We start from the raw sequence: 16,465 nt of genomic DNA on the forward strand, positions 1-16,465 counted from the left end.
TCCCAGACCAGGGCACGAACCTGTGTCCCCTGCATCGGCAGGCTGACTCTCAACCACTGCGCCACCAGAAAAGCCCTGACAGATATATCTTGTATCCATTTATTTGCGTTTCAACTTGCACACTCCATAAAATGCACAAGAAGGTCTACTAAAAGGTCTACACAGAATACAAAAATGAAACCTATATTAGAACTGCATGATAAAGAAAAGGTGTGTGTGTGTGTGTATAGAAGTAGAAATATTTGGATATAAAATGGAGCCAGAAATGAAGCTCAGAAGCTAATACAACATTGTAAATCAACTATACTCAATAAAAAAAAAAGTTGATACAAGAACAAAAAAGAAATGAAGCTCACGCAAAAATGCTTACTGTGAAGTCTTTACCCTTGCTCTGCATAGCCTAGAAATTTGTTATAAACTTCCTAGCATTTAATTCATAGGAAACAGCTTGTTTACCCAATTCACAGTGGAATTCCAAAGAATTGCTAAGGAGAACCATAAGTTATAAAATCTGAAAGTGGAGGTTAAAAGAGAGGAGACATCACTTTAGGGTGGAACAGTTAAAGAAAGTATCCTATAGGAGGACAGACTTGAGCTGAGCCATGAGAGATGGGGTAGATGTGTATGGAGGAGAACGAACATCCCAGGAAGGGGAAACAGCGTGAGCAAGTTTATACCTGAAGTGCACTTGTGTAGAGGACTGTGAGGAGATCGGTATGGATAAAGTTGAGAGTTTATGGTGAGATGGAATCAATGAATATCTTAGAACACAGGATTAAAATGTGCAGCAGTATGCAAATAAAAATTGCTATTAAGAGTAATGTTAGGGCTTCCCTGGTGGCGCAGTGGTTGAGAGTCCGCCTGCCGATGCAGGGGACGCAGGTTCGTGCCCTGGTCCGGGAAGATCCCACATGCTGCGGAGCGGCTGGGCCCGTGAGCCATGGCCGCTGAGCCTGCGCGTCCGGAGCGAGCCTGTGCTCTGCAACAGGCCCGCGTACCGCAAAAAAAAAAAAAAAAAAAAAAAAAAAAAGAGTAATGTTATCTCAAGCTTATCAAGTACTTAAACCTCTTGGATTTCAAAATATATCCATGCCTGCAATTTTGGTTTGGTGAAACATGGAAACAGCCTAAAATAAATCTTGGCAAAAAATAAAACTGAGAATAAACTCCCTTGCAAAAAATAAACAACATATTGAGCTTAACCCTCCTGTTGTGTAAATTAGTCCTCAGGAGTTAACTAGGTGACTTTCACTCCCTAACCCAGAGAGCTAAATTCTTAATAAAATAGTTCTCATTTACACCCTGTCAAAAATATAAATCAGAAGTTTCAGTATTGTTTTCTTAATCTGGTAGGATGGAGAGTAGAAAAATAGTAATAGCATTACATGCTCAGACATGATAAACTCTTATGGTCGTCATTTTAACCGGAGTGCACTGTTAACTGGCTGTGTCACATACTTAAATTACAATAGCTATACATCATTCAAAAGTCATGAATTATTAGTGGACAGTGTGTAAAAGGCACCCAATGAACACTTGTGGATTTCATTTATATTTTGACATAACTATCATACTAGCTCTGTGACCTTGAGCAAGTGAATTAACCTCTCTGAGCCTTGGGTCCCTTGTTTGCAAAACAGGTGCAGTAATAACTGCCTATTAGGGTTTATAAGAATTAAGCGAGAACTACATATAGTTAAGTGCCTAGCAGGAGTAGCTATCATTTGGGCAATTACTAATGGCCAAAATCCTAAGGATGTTATAAGAATTAATTCTCATTAGAACCCAACAGAGGTTTTTCCTTCTATACAGATGAATAAACTCAGACAAAAAGAGATTTTATCAACTTACCCTATATTATTATTTTAAAAAAACCCACATGATATATATTATTTCTCTATTTAAGAGATCCACTAGCTTGCCAAATTAATAAAACTTATTTTACCATTATTTCTAAGGAAACAGGAAAGATTTTACACTAAAATAAAATCACTGGCCCTCTGAGAGCTCTCTGAAGTAGCTGAGGTCAAATATTATTCTTTTTCACAGACAGGTATAGGCAAGTGGCAGTGAAATGTATTATACTAAATCAATGGTTTATTACAGGATAAATTATCTTTAATCATTACCTTTCTCAGTTATTCTCAAATTTTAGTACACATTTCCAAGAATTACCTGAATAACTTGTTAAAAATACAGACCACGGGGCCTAATCCTCAGGGATTCTGTGCTGGAGAGAGGTCCAAGTCCATTTTAACCAGCACTATCGTAAATTCTGACTTAAGCTGTACACTCGACACATTTTTATGAAAGCTTGATCTGGAGATCCATAACCCCTTGAAGTCAGGGCCTATACATGCATACATAACAAAAGGACTGACTGGAAGGAAAAAAAATAAAAAGAAAGGGGTGGAGGGTCTACTTATTGTGTGCCTCCACAGCAACAGCATACATTTTTCTAGCGAGAATCCATGATTCCCTCACTCTCGGTTCATGGTTCTGCAGGGCACTCCACCCCACCGCACCTCCGGAGCGATCATGTGTTTTAAGTCCAAACCAATTAGCGCACCAGAATACTGCTGTTTGCTATGATTGGTTCAAGCTGGTCGAAGCAGGTCCAGTCAGACAAATTTACAGAACTACCAACACAAGGGGGAAAAAAGATCTGCCTCCCGCTGCAGTGAGAGTCTTAAGGTAGTACAGATATCATGCCGCTTCTTAGAAACTGAGATAAAACTAACAGGCAGGATTCAAGTCCTGAAGATAATCGTTGCATTCTGAAGCCAGCCATGGCTGAAGCTACAATCACCTCAGGACTTCTGAGTCTTGTGAGCTAGTAAATTCAGTTTGATTTGAGACAGTTTTACTTGCAACCCATAGAAACACAGATGATTTTCACAAAAGTTTTGGACAGGACAGACAGAAATTCACCGGGTGGCAGCTTTTAAAGAGACCTCCTAAAATTGCCTTAAAAGTGCCTTCCTAAGTCTTACAAAATGCTCACAGTAATTCAGAATTTTTAAAAAAATTATGATTGTAACTTCCTGAACACTTACTATATTAGACATTATGTTAAGCACTACACCATTTGATCCTCAGAGCCACTTTCCATGGTAGACACTAGTATTACCCCAATTTTGCATATAAAAAATGCAGCTTAGAAATATTAAGAAATTTGTCCAAGATCATCTTATAAATGGCAGAGTTGAGATTCAAGCCTTGGCTGTCTGACTCTGAGGACTGAGATCTTAACACTGCAGTATATCATCTCTAAAATATTTGGTTGTACTGAGCTACTGTAATTAGGCTTGCTCAGAAAATAAAATACCTTGAGGAATTCACTTTTCTGGAATTAAACTTCACTCCTTTATACTACATTAAACCCACCTTTCAATTACTTGTGATTGGCAGGTCATTCATATCTGTTTCTTGCTGTTTTCTAGTGGTTTAACATGTTTTGTGAGAAACCTGGAGTTTTCTTTCGGATCTTGTTGACTGCAGAGTGGAGGGGATGCAAGAGAATGGTAGTGGGGAGAAAGGGGTTGCCTTATCTACACATTTCAACTAGCATCAACCCTTCAGCTTCTGTTTGCTGATTGGATTGATGCTCTTCCTTCTTTTGTTCGATTCCTTTGTTATCACCAGCCGAGTATATGTTTGGATTTACATCCAAGACTCCATTCAACTAGACAGCAAACTTGCAAGCCAACAGATCTCATGATTAGGGCAGGCTGATCTGATACAGAGGGACATGGCTTGCTGATTCTCTGGGTGCATAATGCAACAACTGTTTGTGATAATGCTTCCTACTTCTTGCAGCAGAACCATTTGCTGCTACAATCTGCTAGTTTTAGTCTGCATTTAGGTTGTTAAAAAGGGTACTCTTTTTTTAAATCACCTGGGAATTGTTTTGGACTCATCAGCATTCTTAATGTCGTCTTCAAATATGACAGAACCTTAGAATGAGTGTTCAAATGTTTTAGATCATGAAAGTAAGGAAGATGGTAAATACTTCCATGGCAAGCATTTGCTTGTATATTTTCCATGTATTATCTCATTTATAACAGACCAACAGAAAAGATACTATTACAGCTCCCATTTGATGGTTCAGGAAATAGAGGCTCAGAGTGGTTTAGTGATTTGCCAATACTCATAGACCCAGTGAGTTGTGAAGCTTGCATCAAATACATGTCTGTTTGACTCTTAAACTCTTTTTCCCCCAAAGTGGTCTGTATCATTTATTTATTTACTGAGGTAAAATGGATATAAACATTATATTAGTTTCAGGTATACAATGCAATAATTTAATACTTGTATACACTACAAAGTGAGCACCATAGCAAGTCTAGTTACCATCAATCACTATACAATTGACCCCCTTCACTCATTTCACCTACCCCCTAGTACCCTTCTCCTCTGCTAACCACCAGTCTGTTCTCTGTATCTATGAGTATTATGTTGTTTTGTTTGTTCAGTTGTTTTGTTTTTTAGATTCCACATATAAGTTATCAAGTGGCATTTGCCTTTTTCTGTCTGACTTATTTCATTTAGCATAATACCCTTAAGGTTCATTCACATTGTTGCAAATGGGAAGATTTCCTTCTTTTTTAAGACTGAGTAGTAGTCCCTTGTAAATATATATACCACATCTTCTTTGTCCATTCATCTATCAATTAACACTTAGGTTGTTTCCATACCTTGGCTATTATAAATAATGCTGCAATAAACATGGGATGCAGATATCATATCAAGACAGTAATTTCATTTCCCTCAGGTATATACTTAAGAGTGGAATAGCTGGGTCATATGGTAGTTCTATTTTCAATTTTTTGAGAAACCTCCATACATTTTCCATAGTAGCTGCATCAATTTACAATCCCACCAACAGGGTATGATGGTTCTCTTTTCTTCACATCCTCTCCAAGATTTATTTCTGTCTTTTTAATAATAGCCATTCTAACAGGTGTGTGAGGTGATAACTCACTGTGGTTTGATTTTCGTTCCCCTGATGACTAGTGATGCTGAGAACCTTTTCATGTACCTGTTGGCCATCTGTATGTCTTCTTTGGAAAAATATCTGTTCAGATACTTTGCCCGTTTTTTTGTTTGGATTGTTTGTGTTTTTGCTATTGAGTTGTTTGAGTCCTTTATATATTTTGGACATTAACTCTTTAGGGATATATGATTGGAAGTATTTTCTCACATTCAGCAGGTTGCTTTTTTTATTTTTAATGGCTTCCTTTGCTGCACAGTGGCTTTTTAGTTTGATGTAGTTCCACTTATTTATTTTTGCTTTTCTTGTCTTTGCTTTTGAAGTTAGATCCAAAAATTCAATGCCAAGACCAATGTTGAGGAGCTTACAGTCTATCTTTTCTCCGAGGAAATTTTACATTCAAGTATGTAATCCATTTTAATATTTATTTATTTATTCGTTCATTCATTCATTCATTTTCACTTTGAGTTACTTTTTGTGTATGGTGATACACAAGATAGTGGTCCAGTTTTCTCAACACCATTTATTGAAGATATTCTCCTTACTCCATTGTGTGTTCTTAGCTCATTTTTTGAATATTAATTGACTATATATGTAGGTCTATATCTGGGCTCTCTATTCTGTTCCATTGATTTTTGTGTCTATTTTTATGCCAATACCACACTGTTTTGATTACTCTAGCTTTGTAGTATAATTTGTAATCAGGGAGTGGAATACATCTGGTTTTGTTCTTCTTTCTCAAGATTGCTTTGGCTATTCATGGTCTTTTGTGGTTCCATACAAATTTTAGAATTATTTTTTCTACTTTTCTGAAAAATGCCACTGGAATTATGATACGGATTGCCTTGAATCTGTAGATCTATTTGTGTGGTACAGACATTTTATCAATTTTAATTATTTTAATCCACAAGCATAATATCTTTCCATTTATTTGTGTCATTGTCAACTTCATTCATCAGTGTCTTACAGTTTTCAGAATATAGTTCTTTCCCCTCATTGATTAAATTTATACTTAGGTATTTTTTCTTTTAAATGCAGTTTGCAAATGTGAATGTTATTTTTTTCCAATAATTCATTATTATTGTATAGCAACACAACAGATTTCTGTACATTGATTTTGTATCCTGTAACTTTACTGAGTTTATTTATTAGTCCCTTTGCTATCTTCACTCTTTAAATTTCTTTTTTCTTTTCGCTGTTGTTTGGGTAAGGTCCACTGCCCAGGGTTCCAGGTTGCTGATCCATTCTTTTGTTTCATCTAGTCAGCTGTTGAACCTCTCTAGTGTATTTTTCAGTTCAGTTACTGTATTCTTCAGTTCTGTGATTTCTGTTTGATATTTTCTTAGATTTTTCTCTCTTTGTTGAAGTTCTCATTGTGTTCATCCATCCTTCTCCTGAGTTCGCTGAGCATTTTTATGACCATGACTTTGAACTCTTTATCAGTACATTATTTATCTCTGTTTCATTAAGGTCTTTTTCTGAGGTATTTGTCTTGTTCTTTTGTGTGGAACTTATTCCTGTTTCCTCATTTTGCTTGACTCTATATAATAGGAGTATATAATAATAGAGTTTGTTTATATTATAATATATATAAGAGTTTGTTTCTAATAGGTGGGACAGCTAGCCTCTCCCAGTCTTGAAGGAATAACCTTGCGTAGGAGGTGAACTTTATTGTTCACCTTGTCCTAGCTCTCAGTTGTCTCTCCAACCCTTGCCATTGTATAAGTAGCATAATTTATTCTTGATAGGTCCCTGTTGCTAAGAGTGTGTCAAGCCCCGTCAGTGTTCCAGTGGAAGGGATCTCAGTCAGCACCTAGTTTCAAGTTGACTGAAAGCCAGCTTCTCAGGCAGCAACTTTTAAAGGATGCAAACACATATGGTCCTGGGGACTGCAATTGTAAACTCTAATGACCACCAGACCAGGAGATCTGGAAGTGTTCGCTAGGTTTCAGTTGCAAAAATCAGGGTTTCAATTGAGTGTATAACTTCCTTTGTGGGAGGTAGCAGAGAGCTGTGATGAGGCCAAGGGATTGTGGAAGGATGGTGTCTCCTGCTTACATTCTGAGAGTGCCCCTGTAGCCTCTAGATGTGCTGTGAACCTGAAGCCTGTCCCTCAGGCTGAAGCTCCAGGACAAGTAAATGGGCCTTTTTCACAGGCAGACTGAGGACGGAGGGTGTGTTTTAGTCTGCTGTCTGTTCAGTACCCTGGGTGTGGTAGCCTGCCCGGGACTGTCTTTCCAATTGTTACAGTCCTGTGGAGACCAGGAACACATGCTCCTCTGGCCACTAGGGCCAGGTGATTAAGGGTTGTCCCTTGGTTGGGCTGCACTCAACTGCTAGCTTTAGTGATGCTGCAAGAGAGTGCTGAGGGCAAGGCATGTCCACAGCTCTAGCAATGTAGGTAAAGAACAGTGGGTTGGTTTCTGCTGTATAACAAAGTGAATCAGCTATACATATACATATATCCCCATATCTCCTCCCTCTTGCATCTCCCTCCCACCCACCCTATCCCACCCCTCTAGGTGGACACAAAGCACCAAGCTGATCTCCCTGTGCTATGTGGCTGCTTCCCACTAGCTATCTATTTTACATTTGGTAGTATATATATGTCCATGACACTCTCTCACTTCATCCCAGCCTACCCTTCCCCCTCCCCATTTCCTCAAGTCCATTCTCTACGTCTGCATCTTTATTCCTGTCCTGCCCCTAGGTTCTTCAGAACCTTCTTTTTTTTTTTTTAGATTCCATATATATGTGTTAGCATATGGTATTTGGTTTTCTTTCTGACTTACTTCACTCTGTATGACAGACTCTAGGTATATCTACCTCACTACAAATAACTCAACTTCATTAACACACCATTGTAAAGCAATTATACTCCAATAAAGATGTTAAAAAAAATAAAATAAAATAGATAACCAACAAGGACCTACTGTATAGCACAGGCTCAATACTCTCTAATAACCTAAATGGGAAAAGAATTTTAAAAAGAATAGATACAGGTATATGTATAACTGAATCACTTTGCTGTACACCTGAAACTAACACAGCATTGTTAATCAACTATACTCCAATATAAAATAAAACTTATAAAAATAATAAATAAATAAAAAGTTTTCCTTTATTAAAAAACAAAAGTGGGGGTGGAACACGTCTGTGGCATTAGCAAGGCTGGGGAAGAGTGCTAGGGTTGGGACATGTCCACCACTTTAGTGAGGAGGCATGGGATAAGCAGTGGGAGTGAGATACACCCATGGCTTTAAGGAAACCAGGAAAGAGCACTGGGGACAGGGTGCATCTGTGGCTTGAGTGACATATGAGAAAATCACGGGTGGTGGCTTTAGCGCAATACTTTATCCAGGCTGTGTCCACACGTACCCACCAGCATTAGCAAGGTATAGGGAGAGTACAAAAATGGTGCTCACCAGCACCTCCATCCCTGAAGAAAGTCCCAACTTGTCCCTGACCATCTGGCAAATGCTTTAAGATTAGCAAATGAATGTCCTTCCCATATAGTACAGGCACTTCCCTACTTGCTGCCTTTACACTGAATCTCAGGATGAGTGAGATCATTTGTAAGCCCCTCCAAAGGAGTATCTCAGATTCTCAGAGCCCCTGGGTCCCCTAGATATAAGCCCCATTGGTTTCCAAAGCTAGACATTTTGGGGGCCTCCTCTCTCCAGTGCAGGTCACAAGGGTTGGGGTCCAAACCTGTCACTCTCAGGGAGTACCTCAAGACCTGTGAGATCCCTTTCTATTGTGGGCTGCCATGCTGGGGGTGGGGTTTTTGGTGAGACTGCATCTCTGCCCCTCCTCCCTGTCTTGGTGTGGCCATTTTGTCCTTTGTGTGGAGGAGCTGTTCAGCAGCTAGTTATCAGTTCTTTCTGAGTGGTAACTCTTCCATACGTAGCTGTAGATATGGTGTGTCCATTGGAGGTGGCTAGTTCAGGGTCTTTTACACTGCTATCATGGACAATCCCCTGACCCTTAAACTCTTAATTATTATACTTGATCATCTAGTCCAGTGATTCTCAAAATTTAGTGCAAATCAGAAACACCTAAAGGGCCTGTTAAAACACAAATTGCTGGGCCCCACCCACAGTTTCTGATGCAGTAGATGTGGGGTATGCTGTGATAATCTGCATTTCAAACAAGTTCCCAGGTGGAGCTGAGGTTGCCAGAGTTCCAGGCTTTGAGAACTGTCGATCTAGTTCAACTGCTTCACTTTAGAGTTGCAGAACCAAAACTCAGAGAAGGAAAGGACCTGATCAAGATCACAACATGGATTAATGGCCAAGGAAAAATTTGAATCTAGGTCTTCTGTGCCCAAACAAATGACCCCTTAACCATGAGGAAGCACGTGTCCTCTCTTCCAGTTATATTTGCAATAAAGAGACATAATATAAAGTTGCAAATAATAACTCCTCTGACATATCCTGATTCACTAAGTTGACAGGTATTCATGAATTAGAGTTAATTAATTTTCTTGATTTTTAAATTCCTGTAAATTTGGGGTAGCTAATTCCTGCTTTGCAGCTCTGTCATAAGGATTGGATATAATAGAAATTTCCCCTACTGGAGTATAAGCTTCATGAAGTTGAGTATTTTGCTTATCTTTATTTCCTGCTACATTCCTACATCCAGAAACACTGTCTCACATAAATTAGGTATTTATAAAAATTCTTGAATAAAAATAAATACTTGGTACATTGTCAGAAATGAATAAATGGTGGCTTTATTGCTGTTTTAATATCATCGCCACCATCACCACTAACGCCAATTTACATTTTCCTGATTCACTTTCTATCGTATTTCTCCCTTTCAGATTTTTTTACATCCTCTTTACCTGTGCCAAGCTCCATCATATTTTCTGGTAATGATGTTTCTATTTTATGGCTTCTGAAAAAACGGGCCAGATGTTAATTTTTTTGTTGTTGTTACTCTTTCAGTAAATTCACCCCATTGTCACCGATATCCTTTTTTCAAATGGAGAGCTCTAAATTACTGTAAACATTCCACCTTGGCTGTCTTTTAAATCTCTTCCAACTGTCAGCTTTGAAGGGAGGATGACCATTGGTCATTTAGGACATATTTTAACCCTTTAGATAACAGTGAAACATCTTCGGCGGCAGTGTTGGAAGTGCATCCCCCATTGTCCCATATGGAGTTCTCTCTTGCCTCAGTAAACACTCAGGCAAACAGGAAAGAGACTTTGCTGAATTTATTCTGTAGTACATCCCTTGTGCCTAAGATGGTCTGGCATTAATGTCCACGATACTTGTAAAAGGAAGCATCCATGTGCACTGATGTAAGATATAGCTTTGAGCAGTGAACAGTTTTTGGAGGCAGTGAAAACAGTGAAAGAGTGAGAAAAATGTCTTGCTAGTTATAGACCCTGGCTGCATTGCAGATTCATTAGGAGAGCATATTAAAAAACCTGAGGCACAGACACATTTCACAACTGTTCACATCAGACTCTCTAAGGGTTGGGTTACAGGCATCTGCAGTTTGGAAAACCTCACTGGTTACCTAATTCCCCTCAAGGACCAGAGCACAGTGTCTCAGAAGTATTTCATGGATCCTCAACACCATGAAAAAAGTAAAGTCAAAGTAGCAGGATTTTCATAACCTAAATTTGATCCTTTAATAAAGACTGTCCTTTATTCTGAAAGCAGCCATTCTCCCTTGCAGTACTTAAGAAAATCATTAACCACTATTAGGTAAATAAAATGCCACTACAGCTCAGCTTGGAGCAGGCTATGTATCCTGAGAGGAAGCAAGATTGTAATCGAAGTCTGTAAATTAGACTATCTGCCCTTATGGCTTCAATCTGGGCTCACATTTGAAATCAGTGCTCTTTCTTGTTTTTAACATAGGCATGTAACAATCTAAGTATGCATTGCCTGTATCTCTTGGTCAACCATCAAGAGGTTGTCTCTTCCAGTCTGTTTCAGCTAGTCTGGAAGAAGGATGTCTACTGCTTTAGGGGTCCACCCAGGTTTCCCAACATGAATTTCATGTGTTGACACTCAGCCTATACTTCAAATCAGATTGTCTAGACATATACTCTTAATACTCTGAAAAGCCATATGATAACTTATCTGAACTGCATTAAGAGATAGATAAAGAACAACTTAATTTTATTTACATAGATTATGTTCCTCCCACTTGTTTCAGCTTCAACATATTCTGTTTTTAAGTGACAGTCATAACAATTCTAGCTCTAAAAATTATACATTTATGTGATAACATAAAAAAATGTTGGTAATGCTCTTTGTGAGAGACTCGTTAATTTATGTAATTTTAGTTGTACTGGTTTGTGTAATCCAAGCCTGGGGATACCATACTCTGTGATAGAAAGTATCCAGAACATGCTAACTCTCAATCATTATTGTTTTGCCAGTAATCCACAATGACTATTTACTATTAATTTCAGAAAAGGATAACCACCCCTCACATACCCAGTTTCCATTTTATACAGTTCTGAGGATTTAAACCAGTTCCATTATAACTGAGTTTGGGTATCAAACAATTGACAAATATATGCTTTGTGAAAAGGACAGTCATGCTACACCTTGAATAACTCCTTAAAATGAACTCTTTCCCCCATAACTTCTCGAAGCACCTGATCAGTCCTCTTGACTGGCATTTATCACTAGCTTTCTTGAGTTATTATATACAAGCAGATCCTTGGCATCCTTGTGAATTTAACATTTCCAATTTCAGCTCTTCCTATGTGACCCTGAGGGGGCCATAATTTGAATAATTTGTCATATTGTTGTGGTATGAATTTAAATAACACTCACTTTGAGCTGGTGTAAAAAACAATGACTCAGCCAGTGCAATACTTTGGATAATCACCCAGCATCTCCCCTCAATATAGCCCTTGTTTGCCATTTGTAGGAGATCAAAATTTATATTTTTGTTGAAACAACTAAGAATATTTTAGTGAAAAATAAGATAGTAATTAATTGGTGATATAAGGCTGTTTGTAGAAAATGTTTGATAGAAGTGAGATTTAGAAAAGATAATAACAAGAGGAATACTGGGTGCTTACTATGTGCCTGGCACATTAAAAATAGCGTTATATTCATGATCTCATCAGGTCCTCACAACTCCCCAGTTTAGTTATATTGTTAAATCACTTCTGCAGAAGAAGAAAATGAAGCTTAGAGGGTTTGGTTTAAAGTCACATAGGCAGAGTCGAGATAAGTAATATGTTGTGCTCAACTCCTAAACATGTACTTTTTTTCTCCTTTTTAAAAAAAATTAGATATAATTGATATACATTATATTAGTTTCAGTGTACAAAATAATGATTTGACATTTGTATGTTTTTCAAAATGATCCCTACAATAAGTCTAGTTAACACACCCATCACTATACCTAGATACACAAGTTTTTTCTTGTGATAAAAACTTTTAAAACCTACTCTTTGGACTTTCAGGTATACAATGCAGTATTATTAACTATAGTTGCCATGTTGTACTTTACTTTATAGCTGGAAGTTTATACTTTTTAATGCTCTTCACTCATTTCTCCCACCTCCCACCTCTGGCAATTACCAATCTGTTCTCTGTATCCATTATCTCGTTCTTTGTTTGGTTTTTACGTAGTTATAATTGACATGTATTAGTTTCAGGTATACAACATACTGATTAGGTATTTGCATATGTTGTGAAATGACCACCACAGCAAGCCTAGTTAACACTGTCACCACACATAGTTACAAAATTATTTTTTCTTGTAATGAGAACCTTTAAACATGTACTTTTAATTTCCTACTGGTCTCTATTCTACCCACCTCCTCCTCAGCACCCCACATGAGTTTTCACATCCCTTCTATGCTACAAGTTCTATCTGGCCAGGTGTTTAACTTTACTCATCTGTTTTTTGGAGGACCTAAACCAGAACTTTTGCTATAATAGGATTTGTTGAATACAGATAGATAAGTGAATAGAAAAATGAATGATGCATTTGCTAATTACATTCACTTGCCTTCTCTTCATCAGCAAAAACTGAATGTGAACAAATACCCTTCCATGTGCATTTACTCCGTATTCTCCAGTAATGCTACAGAAACTCTGAATGATGAATGAAGAGAAATTTCTCTGCATTTAAGGGGCTCCCAGGTCAAAGAAAGTAATAAAATGTTTCCTTTACTAAACACATTAAACACTCTGAGTCAACCTATATAGCTCATCCAATGATGTCCCAATGTCATTTATGGATTTTTAAGGAAGTGCTGACTTGAAACCAGAAAGTACCAGGGAGGTTCTGCCTACCTTACTTTGAGAGAAAGGAAACAATACTTCTTATTCTGTTGTGATAAAGTGAAAGACCCTAAAATAATTCGCAGTTAATTTCTCCATCTCTGTATTAGTCAAGATTCTCCAAAGAAACAGAACCAATAGAATATATATAAACATATTTAAAAGGAGATTTATTATAGAGATTGGCTCACCTGATTTTTTTTATGGAGGCTGAGAAGTCCAATGATCTGCCGTCTGCAACCTGAAGAACCAGGTAAGCTGGTGGTGTAATTTACTCTGGGTCTGAATCCTAAAAAGCAGGGGAGTTGCTGGTATAGGTCCAAGTCCAAAGGCCAGAAAACCAGGAGCACTGATGTCTAAGGACAGAAGAAGATGAATGTCTCAGTTTAAGCAGAAAAAGCAAATTAACACTTCCTCTGACTTTCTGTTCTATTCAGGCCCTCAATGGATTGTATGATGCCCACGCACATTGATGAGGATGACCTTCTTTACTCAGTTTACTGATTCAAATGCTAATCTCTTCAAAGGCAGCCCCATGGATACACACAGAACTGTTTTCCCAGCTATTTGGGCACCCCTTAGCTCAGACAAGTTGATACCTAAAATTAACCATTACAATCCTCATATACTGCCATGAAACTAATTAGATAATTATATAGTTTGAGATATAATAAATGGCAAGAAGTACAAAGACTGAAGGCTATGACGGTACACAGGAGGCAGATATACCCTATTCGGGAGGCACCTGGGAAAGCCTCCCTTAGGAAATGATATACGAGCTAGAACTGAAAGAGGAGGTAGATAGCTAAATTAGAACGTGCATTCAATATGCATGACAGTTGAGTTGTTGAAACAGGGATAAGTGCGCAAGGCAGATGGAACAGCATGTTTAGAGCAGAACGGATCAGTAAGCAGCTGAAAAGTTAAAAAAAAAATGTGGATGAATTTTGATGATTGAAATCCTGAAGAAATCTGAATAAGATCTGCAGTATGGTTAGTAGTGTTGTAGCAACATCAGTTTTCCAGTTTTGATAAAGTCTTATAATTATGAAATGTGTTATCATTAAAGGACCCAGGTGAAGGGTTCGTGGGAACTTTCTACACTATTTTTTCAACCTCTTGTGAGTCTAAAATGATTTCAAAATAAAAAATTTTTAAAAAGAGCATTTGGAAAATAACCACTGGATAAGGGCTTGAAATTGACACTTCACGTTCGTGGGTATAAATAAAACTATAGATATGTCTTGACATTCTTAAACTTATCCAGTGTGTTCTTTTGACATGTGGAGTGTTATATTGCCTTAATTTATTAGTGGTGCTTCACATGTGACATATCTCCCCCAGACACTGGTGATAGTCATCTTAAAAGCAAACTGCAATCAAGATTCTGGGCAGAGCAAGATGAGAATTAGCTGTCTACTTCTCTATTTATCTGTAAATGTCAGCACTCTGCTTTGGAATATATGATAGGTAGGAAGCTGTGACACCATGTACAGACATTAGCTGAGAATTGAGGCTCAGGGAAGGTCTAATTGAATCATACTGCATGACAATGTAAGTAGAATGTGCTCATGGAAGGTCAAAAGAAGTAACACATACAATATTGTGTAACAGCTACAATGACAGTCATGTTTACCTCTAGAAAAGACTTTTCATCAGTCTAGTGCTGGTTACAGCATATAAGACATGGAACCAAGGAAAACCAGACAGTAAGCCATACAAATCACTGGAGTTCAGCTAGGATTGACTTATTGTCAATAGCACAATTGTCACTTCTCTGAAATAAATGTGACATTGAGCATTCATATCCAATTATGTCATTCTTCTGCTCACAATTCTGTCCCTGTTCCCCATTACTCACTGGAATAAATATACTTTCCTCTGAAAGATGTTCACGTCCTCCATGATTTGGCCCTTGTCCAGTTTTCTCACCTCATTGCTTTTTCTTACATTCTAATGTTACCAAATTCATTTACTGATTTTCAAGGATCCTAAACTCCTTTATGCCTCTAAGCAACTGATTGTGTTTTTTTAACCTTCGTGTCTTAATTCAAACCCTACTATGTCTGTGAAGCTTCTTTCAGCTTGTCCAAACTTAGGTATATCATCCTTATATTTTCATTAATCTTATAAGTAGCTGTATTTTAGCAAGTGTCATTTTGAATTGTAATGTGTTTCTTCACATGTCTGTCTTTCCACGAAGCTGCAGCTTCCTTGCAGACAAAGTTCTTCCTCTCAGGTGCCTTCAATGTCTACAAGACTGCCTGATATAGTGTAGGTATTGATTAAATTGTGATGAATGAATATAAACAAAATGTACTGAGTGCTACTTGCCTTAATTAAAAGGAAAGACATGTTATAATGGTTTCCAATAAGAATCATCAATAGTAGTACAAAGGAATTTATGTCATGGCTTTGAAGCATCAATAAGAGAGGTGAGATTGTGGTTAGTAAAAATGGACTTGCCTATCATAACATCCCATACATGTTGGTTAGGGAAACCACATTGTTAAAAAAAAAAAAATCTACCTCAAAATGCAAGAAGCACAATCAGAATTCTTATGATACCTATACAACACAAAATTATTTTTTAATAAAATAGATCATTCCTTTTTACGTGGCCTACCTTAGTGCTATGGATTTTGATTTCCCATTTTAATAAATTTATTCTTGATGATAATTTTTCATCACTTTATGAAGGCTTTTGGTGAAAGGACAATAATTCCAGGTGAGAAATGCCAATGCTTAAAATCCTTTTATGGAAACTTGGGTAAATTTATTTCCTTTTTCAGTTCATAAGTGCAATATATTCCAATTTTAGAAAAGGACTAGGAAGGAACAAATATACGAAGGCGATGTGTAAGAAGAAGCTATAACCTTGTATGATACCAGGTTTGCAAAAATATCCCAAGTGTATATATGTGTATGTATAGCTGATTCACTTTGTTATAAAACAGAAACTAACACACCATTGTAAAGCAATTATACTCAATAAAGATGTTAAAAAAATCCTAAGTACTACAAAATATTTATTTATTCCTATGTATTCCAAACATTCCAAAGTATTCCAATATATTCCATGGAAAACAAAAAAGGGAAAGGGAAATTAAAGAAGTAAGAGAAAGATCGGTAAGCTGAACACTGATAATACCGAAGGGTTAAATTGAGTTTACTGACAAACATTTCTTTTTTAACATCT

The sequence above is a fragment of the Hyperoodon ampullatus genome (assembly GCF_949752795.1).
Source record: "Hyperoodon ampullatus genome assembly, chromosome: 4".
Classification (NCBI taxonomy): Eukaryota; Metazoa; Chordata; class Mammalia; order Artiodactyla; family Ziphiidae; genus Hyperoodon; species Hyperoodon ampullatus.